Source organism: Meleagris gallopavo, chromosome 1 (assembly GCF_000146605.3).
Source record: "Meleagris gallopavo isolate NT-WF06-2002-E0010 breed Aviagen turkey brand Nicholas breeding stock chromosome 1, Turkey_5.1, whole genome shotgun sequence".
Lineage (NCBI taxonomy): Eukaryota > Metazoa > Chordata > Aves > Galliformes > Phasianidae > Meleagris > Meleagris gallopavo.
In genome coordinates this window covers 27888530-27900818 of record NC_015011.2, presented here as the reverse complement: position 1 = coordinate 27900818, position 12289 = coordinate 27888530, and the positions used below count along the sequence as shown (strand labels likewise).

General features: G+C 37.5%; 1 protein-coding gene across 1 annotated transcript in view; it reads right to left on the bottom strand.

Annotated features, from left to right (window-relative positions):
* NRCAM (neuronal cell adhesion molecule) overlaps positions 1-11604 on the bottom strand; it is a 110475-nt gene extending 98871 nt beyond the window's left edge. Inside the window, 2 exon segments of the mRNA XM_019612653.2 lie at positions 1418-1507; positions 11517-11604. The gene's annotated coding sequence lies outside the window, so the exon portion shown is untranslated.
* Positions 11605-12289: the final 685 nt, after the last annotated feature.

The window sequence follows — 12289 nt, the reverse complement described above, 5'->3', positions numbered from 1 at the left end:
AAAATCATCCTTTCACTTTCCTAATGTCCGTTCTGTTGCAACAAAGTATTGAAAATTTCGCTTCACAACTGTTGGAAAAATGAGAGGAACCAAGGAAACGTCACAGAGGAAAGCTAGAACATCTCACTCACGAGGAGCAAGCACCTGTGCACTGACCCAATTAGACATTCAAACACTTGTCACTCTGGAGCTGGCTGGTTGTCACTCATCCAAGTAGCTCCAGGGGGCCATTGTACGGTGGCATTCCCTGACCCAGGAACTAGAGCTATGGAGGCAATGAGGGCACAGGGATAGGGTGCCAGGATCTTGGGGAGCGAAAGCAGCCAGCAGGAAAGCCAAAAGAACCTTAGAACTTCCTTGATTACCATCCAAAAAGCCTTTCAGAATCTTCAATGGTTTCAAAGTCTAGTTTCAAAACCTTACAGTAACAGTCCTCTTTACGCAAAGCAACATTAACTCTTGAGTGACTAACACACAAACCATTTCAGAAGAGATCCCTGAAGCAGAAAAAAAATCTTTGTTGGAAGGAAAGGATATACTAATGTTACTTTTAGAAACAAAACCAGTACACAGTTTCAGCGTCTACCTACTTTTCTGTTTTAAAGCATGGACTGAGGCTGTCAGAGGCTGTCAGCTTGAATACACAAATGAGGCCTAAAATACTGCAGCCGTCCACGCCTACACACTATTGAAGATAAAAGGTCTGTTCCAGTGTATACAATACCATATTCAAGACACAAAATCAGATTTTTTTATTCAATAAATTCAGATACTAAACACAGATGACTATTCAGTAACTAGTAACTTCAAGTAAGGCTACCTCTGTTCTCATGCGGAAAGACTTATGCAATTCAAATACAAGATCAGGAAGGGGCTGAGATTGAAGGGAAAAAATAATCAAAGCTTATTTCGAAAACTTCCAAAACTGGCATTTTAATCTTAGGAAAAAAACTGTGAGACTGAAGAATTCAGAATATCCCTATCACCAAATATTTGTAAATATTTATGGCCTACGCTAGAAAGAAAATATCTTTGGTACAAAAATACTTTAAGTCTCTCTTAAATTCTGTTTCTCAGACTGATTTGTTTACTAGATGGCTTGTCACGACACCTGTTCTCTCCAGCAGGGAACATCAAAGATGATTAAGCCTACCTTCAATTATATGAAGCTATGAAATAATTCAGCTGTTTTTCCAGTTAATATATTTGATTTGAGCAGTTCAGGTAAAAACTGTGCTGACATTTTAAAATTTATATTATTTACAATCTGGTAACCCAAACAAACATGGAAATGCAGTAAAACACAAAGTGCATTATATAACAACTGTGACTGTTTTTAAAAGAAACTTTAAACATAATGTCAGTAGCTTTTTTCCTCTAAATTTAGAGATTAAAATTTGAAGGAAAAAGTTCTTACCTTTGTGCAGAAAAACTTCTAAGCAAGATGATCTGTGTATTTACTTTCTCTTCTCTGTTGTATAGCTGGTCTTTTGCCTTACTGCCTTGCCTGCAAAAAATGATGTAGAATGTGAATTATTACACAGGCCAAAAACTACACTTGCTGTTAAAATATAACAAATACACCAGATATGTCCTCATAAAGGTGCAGTGCTAAATCCTTTATGGTTTATGTGAGCTAAGTGAAATGTTATTTTACTAGCAGCTAACTTACCTATGTCAGTCTGAAGGAAAAATGGGAGGCATCAGAAAGAAAAAAAAAAAACAACTACTCCATAGCTTTCAAAATTATTTTTCTCATTTGGCTCTACAAAATAACACAGCTAGATCCATCAGCTCAAACCAGATCACCCATTTAAATATCCAACGTTTTCTGTATCTAGGTTTTCTCTGAATCCAGTGAAAAACACCCACTGTTGCACAAAGGCTGACTAAGCCAGTAGAAAAGTCTCACCATACCTTCGTGAATTTCAGTAATCTAACTTAAGTCATACTGAGTACTCACTTCAAGATCAAATGCTGCAGTGTTCTTCAGGATACAAATGTTTAACCACCTAAGACATCTACTGGAAGGTCACAGCAGCACTGTCAGCAAGCTTCTACTTCAGGGAAAAGTTTTGGTCATAGCTCTTGCCAGAGATCTGGGCTTACATTATTTGTAAGCTGTTCTTTCGATCTCATGCATTCTAGGAGAATATCACAGGGCTTGGGTTAGAAGGGACCTCAAAGATCAACTAGTTCCAACCCCTCTACCATGTACAAAGATGCCACCTATTTGATGAAGGATGAGACAGTAAATTAGAAGTACAACACAAGGAAAGAGAACACAGCAGGAGAAAGCTTGTTGTGAATTCAGATACAATCTTCCTCATTTATTCATGAGAACTCTACAAGCAGTTCCTTTCTTCTCTCAAATCTTTGTTACTTTAATGCCCCATTTTAGATATATTTGAGCTTTTGTTGAGAAGAAGGTTGCTTATATTTCAGTTAAGTATATATGGAGTAGAACTTTCAAGAGAGCAAGGTTCAAAGAATATAAATTTTGAAAATGAGCCTCAAAAAATGTTGAGCTGGGGATTTCCATTGCAGCCCTTTAGCTTTACAGTACATTGCTTATCTGCAAATTAAGCTATGTTTGAAAGAAACACAGTCCTGATTTCAGTGAATCGATGATGAAATGAAACACCAGAAGCAACAGACAAGTATCACTGCAGTGAAGCTACTCAGTATTTTATACAGCACACATTAAAATATAAACTTTATCAGTAGAAAAGTTTATCATTTACTTTCAACAGCAGATCAGCACTATTTTGTACAATGAAATAGGAGAAAATGCAAAAATTAGTGACCTGGTAATATCATTTTCCTGTCAATTTGATAATGCTGTCTAACAATTTCCTTCTGTGTATTATTTATTATTACTGTAACCCAGTAAAGTTCTAACTGTTGAGTAGACCTCTCTTGTATATGTTCCTTTCAGTAGAAAAGAGCACTCTTCTCATACATTGCTTCCTATTCTACTCTTTCTAATCAACTTGTTGCTCTTACATAATAAAGCACAGGGAAGAATACATTGTCTTTGTAACTTTTGAAGTTTGGCATCTATCTTTTATTTCACTGAGGTGAAAATCACTTCATCGCCTTTATCTTTACTTAGGCAATCAAATCCCTCCCTACATTGCACCCACATTTCCCACAGGGACCAGCCTGTCACCTACTAACAGGACCTCAGTTAGCCAAAGTCAGCATTGAAACTGCATTCAGAACTGTTATATGCAATTCCTAATTGACCAAAACCCTTGAGTATGACCATAATCACACATATCCTTCCTACATAAAGATGATGGATACATCTGTCCTGCCACTCAACTGCCTCCCAGCTGCTTTGTCTCACCAGATCACCCACATCTAAGGGAACAGTCCATCCTAGGGGCCACATCCACAGGGCTGAGCTCACACCAGTTTTGGCTTTCCACTACAGACAGTCCCTGCAAGTCAATGCATCCCCAAACACTCCCAGTGCTCCCACATTGCTATGCTATAAACTCATGGCTTTGGTGGACTGCCATGCAACTCCCTTGAGATGCTGTGAACTACAACACCAATTAGCTCTATACTGGGGCCACAGACACATCACGGTACCCAGATGAAACTCAGATTACATTAGGTGATATATGGCCAGTCTGTTTTACAAGAGACTTGCCAATTATCTTATAGAATGACAGGAATTTGTCCCTATTTGGCTGTTACCACCAGTAAAAACAGCTGTAGCCTCAAGGATTATGTTTAAAAGTTAAGCATGACAATAGACTCAGGACAGCTTCTGCATACAACTTCACATACAGAAAATGGATAACTAAGTATTTTCCTTCCAAAGAAAGAGGAGCATTTCTACCATAGCAGAGCAGTCATGAGTAAGACAGCATGAATAAAACAAGGAAAAAAAAAAAAAGGGTTAAGAACATGGTGTAAAAACAATTCTAAACTGTTTTATATATATTTATATATTTATATTTATATAAAGAAGTCTACAGATTGGGTGAAATAAGTTGAAGAAACTAATTTATCACTTATTGGGTGAAAGAAGTTGAAGAAATATAAAATCTACTCTTTACTTCTACACATCAAATCATAATCCTTACTGTGTACTTACTCATTTAAAATTTTGTGAAAGAACTAAAATTTATATAGTTTAGATGTTTTTAAAGCAGTAAAACTAACAACATTGATAGATTTTAGGTAAATACAATTTAGAATGAGAAAGTATTCATTGCAATAAAAAATATGCAAAAAAAAGTTCAAATTCTTAAGAAATCAAAATGCAAAAATTCCATTTTTATTTTATAATCGGACTAGCCAAATGGTTTTAGGTAAAATGTATTCCATACAAAATTCATCAAAAGGTAGAACGTTCTTATCTTCTTAACATAACCTTAAAAAATAACAGTAAAATGGGACAATACACCGTTTTTTTTTTAAACTAATACCACCCACACACACATATATAATTCAGCTTTCTTTTACTTGACAACACTGTAGGAAAATATTTAATGCAACATTTTGAGGACCTGGAAAAATATTTGCTTTATGACATTAAAATATATTTAATGTATTTAAGCTCTGGTTTATGCTATTCAATATTGCAGAGATCTAGCATTCACCCTCATGTCATTTCTTCTTTCAGAATTAAGGAGTGATGAGGAGCCCTCGGAAGAGGAGAAACTACCCTGGTGGTTGATGAGGGCAGTGATTCATCTTTCTGTCATATCTATCTTATTTCTGGCAGTGCTCAACCCCAGATGATTCTGACAAAGTAATAATAGGGAAAAACAAAACAAAACAAAGAAACCCAACAATCCACATCCTGGAAATACACCAAAGATAACTGCTCAATTTTTCATTCTTCACAGATACATCCATACTAAATACCTATTCTAAAGCAAGTAGTCCAGCCCAGATTATATTAATATTTTTTCCAAGCAATGTGTTCATTTTATACAAAACAGTACAATATATTACAACAGTCAAAACAGAATTTATGTTTGTTCTCATCTTTAATATGTTGCAAAGTTGCAGCCTTCCTCCATGGAAATAAATTATATAGTATTCATTTCAATTCTTAGACAGCTAACCAAAATTAAATGTTTCAATAAGTTACACAGAATACGTCTGTTCTTGCATCCGAAGTTTAAATTCCATTTCCCCACACTCCTGCTACTCAATAAATCTAGCTAACTGCTACCCAGGTACACAGAACTCAACCACATAACAGATCAAGAAGAATCAGAATAGAAAAGGGAAATCAGCCATTACCTTGTGCATATAGCTATACAGACCTCCTCTTTATTATTATTTTTTTTTTATCTTCTTTCTTTTGTTTTGTTAGTGAGAGATAGGGATTTGTAACACGCTCCCCTCCACATTGTAATCTTGACAAGTCTGCTGCTAAGCCCCACAGTCACAGCACTGTGCAGAAGCACGCACAAAAAGCCCTTTCCAGCAGCCAATGGCTTTGTCCTCGACCTCCCATGCTTCTGTGTGATCAGCACAGGCTTTGTGGCCATACAAAGGGGGTTAAACATTTCCCTGTATTTATTTAAAAGCAGAGCTAAATCTGCTTAGCTGCATGAGCCTTTCAATGAAATGATTCTCACTGTATCGGGGCATTTTTTTTCTGTTTAAAAGTAATTGGCTTCTTCTATCTATGAAAATAAATACATATATATTTATATAAAACTGACAACAATTTTGATCTAGATTGCACCTTATGCAGAATTTCCTCTAAATAACTGCTTGGGAATTCCCTTATTCCACTTCTCTAGTCCATCCTTTTGACTAGACAGCTTGCCACTAGGCAGCCCTCTGCTCTCCACTGATACCAACCAATATATGGTGACAGGTGAAATTCCATGAGAAAGAAAGTATACACATATCAGGAAACAAAGGAAAACGCGTTAGAAGGAGGCCACCAACTTCACACATCACACCAATCTCTGGACCACTTCTGCTTTCCAAAGAACCACCCTGGAGCAATGCTGGTAATAGAAAGCGCCTTTTATCAACTGCTAAAGAAAGAAACTTTTAAAAAGTTTCTAAGTCTAGTTAAAATGTGAAATGTTTCTAACTTCAAGAGAGTTGCAGCTTTTCTAGGGAGCAGCCTTGGAATCCTGTCAGCATTTATTAGCACCAGCATTAGCTCCGAACAATAACTTCATCTGCTGCTTTGAAACCTACTCCGATTTCAAGACTTGCTTAGAACAATGCTTTCCTTCACAAAAGCACAATCTCTACAGAAGAATCTACTTCAAAGCAAGTTGCCAGTAAGGTTCGTAACAGCTACAACCACCTGAACACCTAAACATAATGAAATGAAATCAGAGTATCTTAATTGAGTTCCCACTTCAGGCACATCCCATGCTCCTGGAGATATGAAGAACTCCACTGAGAAGGCAAAATCTTGGAAAAACAGGAGTTACAGTTACAGGCAATTTGGTTTTGATGTGAAGGTTTGTCATCAGATAATACAGTGCTCATTAGGGAACACCATTCAAAGTTATTTAAGAGTAATTGGCTCCTCTGCCATTTGAAGACATAACTTTTTAATTGCACATTTATAACTGTATTTTCTAATGAAAACACTGGTGTGAAACAGTAAATAATAAACTACTTACTATGCCACAAATAAGTTGCAATGTTATTCGCATTTTTATTTTCATACCTTCAATCATTCCCTCCAAAAATGAAGCCCCAAATAAAAAAGGCAACTTCTCTTACTGAGTAGCTTAACTGTTTGCTCGCCTCTGACAGCACATTTCATCAAAAATAGCTAAAATATAACTGATTGAACAAACATTCTCTTTTTAACTGGACTTTAGCAGAAGTTATTTTCTTAATTTCTAGAGCTGAATGATGAAGGGGCAGGTCTGATTTTGTTGTCTGATTGACCAAACCTAATCAGAATTATTTCTGCACACTGCTTCACTACAGCTGTAGCCCCATTAAACACTAAATGTTCTGAAGGCCCATTCCCTTTCAGCTCCCCACTGTGATTCGTACTCTTCAGACAGTAGCTACTCAGTGGGCTACTCAAAACATTAAAAAAAAAAAAAAAAGACTATATTTAATGGTAAGCTCAAAACCCACAGCAAAAATCTGTCACTTGGCTTTGTCAGGATGGCAGCTATGAAAACAGACTCTTTAAGGTGGGGATTTAAAAAGAACCCTATGAGCTGGCTTTCTTACCCCACAATACATTTTTATTATGAGAAAGCTTTCAGTCATAACAGCAAGTTTTTTCTTTGACAGAAATGCCTCTAAAAATGCTCACTGATTTACATACACTTTTCAGTAATCATAATATTACCGATGGCATCTTGTTTTACATCTTATTACCATTTTAGTCTCAGGAAGCCTTTAAACTAATATAGCCATTAGGAATGTCTTACTGAACAATTTACATGTTAACAAAGCTACTTTTTAACCTATTGAGCTCTTTAAGCTAAAAATATCTGCAATGCACATATGTAGTGCACAATTCCTTGTTTGGGACCCACTGTTAAAAAGATAAAAAGAAAAAACAGATTTAAAAAAATATTAAGCAATTGCTTGATGATGCTGACTTCTCATTTATCTCCCTTTTTATGCATTTTTGGTTTTCCCTTCCAAATGGCCTCAAACTCTTTCACGACATATGATAATACTCAGGAAAAAAACAAACAAACAAATTCTAAGGTTACAGTCATACCAAAGTTTAGTTAGTGTTGAGCTCAGCTGAGTATTTTCAAGTAGCTTGATAGTTAACCTTATCCTAGCATTTAAAAGGTGTGGGGTCTAAAACTCTAGAAAGATAGAACGGTTCAGGAGCACCATGCATGGGGCGTGTGATCCCAAAATGCTTAAACTTTGGCAGTTAGGTCAACCAAGGCCTGTCTAAAATATTGCAGGAAGAAAAGGAGCAGTAGATTTGAATTGTCTAACATCAAATAATCTAAGCCTAAAGATAGAAGAGGCATGCTAACATAATAAAGCTATCCAGCTATGTCAAAACATAGAATGTTAACTACTATCTGTGCACCCCACTCTCAAAAAGCTTCCAAATACTTGGGATGGGAGATGAATTCTGAAGAGTGACTAGGAAGTGCTAGTATGAAATCAATATCTCTCAATACGCACAATACAGCAAAATGCTTTCACAACGCTCAACATAGATTGATAGCAAAAACTGATTGCTTTGTGTCAAAATTAAGTCAATATAAAAAATATATAGTATTGGAAATACATAGGGAATGCAGACACTAAAGTAAGACAAAAGGGCTAAAACTGTTCTATGACTCTACGACTTCACTGAAGCTGATGGAGAGAGACCTTTCCCACACGTACAGCATTTAAGCTGTTTAGCACACAGAGCTGTTGTCAAGGAGAGCAAGACTTCTCAGCAGTGACTCCAGACTGAGAGGAGTCCTCTTCAAACAACTCAAGGTTCATTCACTTTATTATTTTAGCAGCTATAGCACATACAGCTTGGCATTGTCAGAGACACAAGTGAATGGGCTTCTTTTCCTCCTTTCATATTACATTTGATGAGGCTGTTACACAGTGAGGTTCACAGCGTTAAGATTTTCTCCAGCATTATTCTCTCTTTTTTTTCCATGAGGGAACTGCTTTTCCCTTCCTTTGTGCACAAGGGGTATCCCTGACCACTGGATGCCTAAGGCCATTTAAACACAGGACCACTGAGACACACTACACATATAGACAAACGTGCAGCTTATAAGCTGCAGGACAGGGAAATTTATCAGCACACAGAAAACCCCTCACAGCATCAGCAAAAGAACTGATTAGCTGATGGCACACTGCAACGATGGGAGAAATCACTGAAATCCTAAACTAAAACCATCTTAAATTAAAAAAGATTGAATGAAGCCAGAGAGAGAGAGAATGGAAAGAGAATAAAAGGAGGACGATTACAGCCAGAAGACGATAATTAGAATCTTGGTTCTAGGAAGGAAAAATACATACAATGACTGCTCCAAAAGTATTGCCTCCTCTTCTATTCTGTTGACCCACAATGTCAGAGGCAGATGTTGGTATATGACAGTAGAGGCTGAGCCTCCCCACCAACATTCCATTCCATTTTGTTTCCATGCAGTAGATGGCAGCAGAATAAAAGTCTGACAAAACAGCATCTGACATGGAAGTGCATATGAAGCAAAGGCACCATATGGAAAAAATGGTACCCACTGAAATTCATACATGCTTGCAGAACATTTCTAGAGACCAAACAGTGGATTTGAGCACAGCGGGTGGTATGTATCAGTAGTGCTGACAGTGGGTCTATGCTCAAGTAAAAGAAAAAAATATAGCGAGTCGTATTTTGTTGCAAACATCTTTTCAGGGTGCTTCAACTTTCTAAAGGCTTCTCTTGGTATAAAGGACATTATTTCAACTTCTGCCTGCAATGTACATACATATTAGTGCCCAAAGAGGGAGCTGGCTGGAACTGGACCAAATCTCAGTTCCTCTGTCCGATCTCATTTGCCACTATACCCAGAAGCAACTAACTCAGTAGTGTCTCTAATTTGACTTGAGGCCCTTGAGCTGTCTCCCCTTCCTGAAACTGTTGGAACAAATTTAGCAGCTCTCTGCTCTAAATATGACTGCATCTTGACTGGCACCTAGAAACTAAGTTTATCCACCTGAGTCTCCCAAGGACTGCTCTCAATAGGTTCTCACAGAGAATGCCTATCATAGGAAAGGACTGGGCTCTCTCAGGCACTGACACAGCACAATTCTCTCTATAATCACAGCTGGAGAAAAACTGCATGGCAGCATTTGCTCCTTTACATAAAGCAGGACTAAACCTTCAGCATTTTCTCCTTGGTGGCATGGCTTCTGCATGGAGATAGAAGATACCATTTCCTCATTTCTGTAGAATAACAGATGATGAAATATGGACACATACAAAAATGAGTTTAAAACAACAACAACAAAAACAGTGATAAGCTATTTTCTTCATGGTTTTTCCCAATCTCAGAAGAATAAACTACTTAGAAGTTTTGCTTTAACATCTGTTACACCATTAAAATGATGTTCTTTACAGAACAGCAAGTCAAAAAGAGAGTCACCGTCTTCCCACCTCAGAGGGCAATGGGATACCGTAAGGATTTTGTTTTCTTTTCTAGAACTCCACCCATGGGAACAAGCAGCAGACACATCGTACCCCTTTCACAGCAGTTTGAGAAGGAAGGAAGGAATGATCTTGCCCCTCAGAGGCTCAAGCTGCCAACTGTTCCAGTCTGTTATCTGCAATTTGCCTCCCACTCAGCAAAGCTGCCTTGGATCTGGCTCAGCATGACTGGAGAGGCTGGAGCAGCTGGAAGGGCAGCCTTGCTGCAGCTCTATGCCCCAGCAGGCACAGCTCCTTGGATGGGCTCCTGAAGCAAGGGAGTTGCTCTGCAGGAACACAGCCTCCTCCTTTCATTAGGAGAGTATGATGTGAGCTCACAGGTACTATTATTATCGTGGGGGATCCGTAAGTTACTTAGCTTTTTATTTGGAGGAGGAGGAATATCATTTACATATAATTTCTATATTTAAGTACAGCCCATTTTAAGCACTTCTTGACTACCAAATTGTATACCATGTATAGAATTGTAAAATAGCTACCTGACATACAAATTCAGTGTGTTCTCCATATATAGAATGGGTTTTACTTGCACAAGAGAGTCTGCAGCCCTGGCTTCCAAAAGACTAAAACTTGGGAATCAACGCATTTCCAGCAGTTTGTGAAAGCAACAAACGCAGAATTTCTCTCTAAAAGGGCAGATCTCACATGCATGTAACAAATGCAGCCTTAAGGTTCAGAGATTGATGAGCTTATAAAATATACAGTAATCAAATAATACTACAAGTGGACTTTGTTCTTCCCTTCGAGGGGCTTTTAAGGGCATGACTAAAACTGATGCATTACTTTATCCAATATATAACATCATTCACTATCACGATATAGTACTGATCTGTGAACGGTCTGTTAAAGCTTTAACATCCATTGATCATATGCTCCCCTAGTTTACTTTCCAACCTGCACTGAACACCTCTTCCCATTAGTAAAACTCCCAGTTCCAATGAGCTATGCTAGCCCTTCTCTCCAGTGATCTTCTCCTATTTCTCTAACTGGACTGGGAAAGTCAGCCTTTGATGACTGCAAATTATTTCAACTCTTTTGGTTTGTATATATAAACGAATAACTCATCTTTCCCTGAAGTCACACGCTGATAGGAATGTTACCTCATCATCAGACCTGGCCACAGCTAGACTTGCGGCACAGGGCCATGTTTTAACCTACTATTTGAAAATGTGTGAAGATTTAGCATTGCATTTTACTCATGGACCATTTTCTTGCCTCCTAAAGTAACAGAAAATCCTTTCCCATCAAAATGGAGGAAAAAATAAGATGTTCTTGAAAATAGGTTTATCCACTTCAGAAACCAGGAAGGTAATGGCATTGTTAACAAGTATATTTTACCTTTTTTGCTGACAGAGGGTTTTCATTTACTTACCTTAATACATTGTATCAGAAATACGTCCGGATAGAAAATGCCATTACATATCTTCACAGACCAGATTTCAAACAGACATTAAGTTGTAGGTAAAATTACATACTGCAAAGAGAACGGGGAAATTCACAGAACTACTTAATGTCCATATAAAGAGCTGCTCCCTCACCCCATACTTCCCCCCACCCGCCCTTTACTATTATTACTTTTTTGCAACACATTTGAGTTATTTTACTCCATTTTTAGGCAGCACCAATCAATGGCTTTCAGTGAATAAAACAGAGGACCATAACAATAAAGGAATACTTTGGTTCAGGAGCCGTGCTGCGCAAAAGTCTATGTTATGGTAAATCCAAAATTCTTACTGGAATTCTGCAAGTACAGCCTATTCCAAATTACGAATCAGTCTCAAAGAATAGAAAACATTCTGTAGTGACATCTGATTATTCAGGTAGGTCATTTTTGACTCAGTGAATAAGCTTTTAGTGAATCTTCTAAATCCAGAAGTTCTACAAGTCCGTGAGCAAGTATGTATTTACTAAGTTTTAAAAGAAAGTCCATTTCATTCCTATGTTGCAATGGTACAGTTCTGCAAGTGGAAATCAAATTATTTTTTCACTGTTGTTACAGACTGTCTAGGATAATCCATCAGCACAGCCAGTGTCTGTATGCATTCACAGTTTCTCCTTATCAGAAAAGTAATAATACTTGGACCACAAGCACCACAGGCATAAAGTAATTTTAAATCAATACTTTCACTCTCAAAATTCTTAAAA